A 1307-nucleotide genomic window follows, 5' to 3' on the forward strand; every position below is an offset into this window, starting at 1 on the left:
TTTTTTTTTTTTTTTTTATCTCCCCACCCCCGAATTTCAGGAATGTTATCTCTCAGCATCTAGTTATCCAATAAGTTAGAAGAATGCAGTAAACCCAGCAGGGGGGTTAGATTGAATCACTGGCAAATGGATGGAAAAAATCCACTATTGTGTAGGACAAGGCGGTCATCGACAAGGAAGGCTGATAAAATCCACACAGCTCAAATTATTTTTTTTTTTTTGAGGAAACCAGTGAAAGAAGAGTGAAATAAATCTGGTCTGGTTTGATGTGATTTCAGAAAAGGTGCTGCTGATCTACCACTCATCTGAACAATTAGTGACCAATTTCTATTTTTTTTTTTCCAACTGTGATAAAGTTGTATTTCACTTGAATTGGGAAGAAACAGTCAGAGCTCAAGCTCCCCCTTTTTCTTTCCCCCAAGACTTCAATGTCTTTGTTGAGCTTACTTTTTCCACAGACCACATTTGATGAACTTCTTTTACTTTAACATTAACATAACCATGCACTTCCATGGTTAAAATTAACTCATGAAGGATTAGCAAGTACCCACTGCAGTCCCAGATGTGAAAACCTCTGCCATCAGCTCCCTGTTGCTCTCAAGCATTGTGCTTCCCTGATTTCTTTTTCCTGTTCCCAGCTGAAAAGCTGGACTTCCAAGAACTTTAAACTGTCCAAAATTTCCCTTCTTCTCCCACTACAAAACACAAATTAAAGCATTTTCTTTGACTGTAACTATGACAAAATCACTTCCTTGAGTACACAGAATACACAACTTACTACTTGAAGAAATACTCCCCAGGCCTTGATGTTTTCTGCAGTAAGTCTATCAGCAGCATTTTTCTACTCAAGGAGCCAGAAAGGTGTTACACCTAACAATTAGGATTTCACGTGCTTTCGGGTTTCTCTCTCAAGGCTTTAATTTTTATTATTACCTACCTACTGATTCACCCTTTTGCTTATCCACTTATTAAAGTGAAATATTCGGTCAAGGACAGAAATAAACTAATGTGCATAAATGCTTCTGAGAAGCAAGTAGAAAAAAAACCCCAAAACGTTAAAACACGCAGAAGTTAAGATTACCGGCAGTGGCTTCAAACGGAGGGCACGGCGCTGGCTGCAGCCGTGCAGAGCAAGAGCCCTGCACCACCAACCGCATCCCACCGTCCGAAAAAAATGTAAAAAAAATTATATATAAAAAAGAAAAAAGAAACAAAGAGAAAAATGAAAAAAGGAAAAAAATAGAAAAATTTTAAAATAGTTTTTTAAAAAAGAAAATTAAAAAACCCCAACCCAAACCCCGAGTCGG

Source organism: Antrostomus carolinensis, unplaced genomic scaffold, assembly GCF_000700745.2.
Source record: "Antrostomus carolinensis isolate BGI_N321 unplaced genomic scaffold, ASM70074v2 scaffold49598, whole genome shotgun sequence".
In the NCBI taxonomy this organism is placed as follows: Eukaryota; Metazoa; Chordata; class Aves; order Caprimulgiformes; family Caprimulgidae; genus Antrostomus; species Antrostomus carolinensis.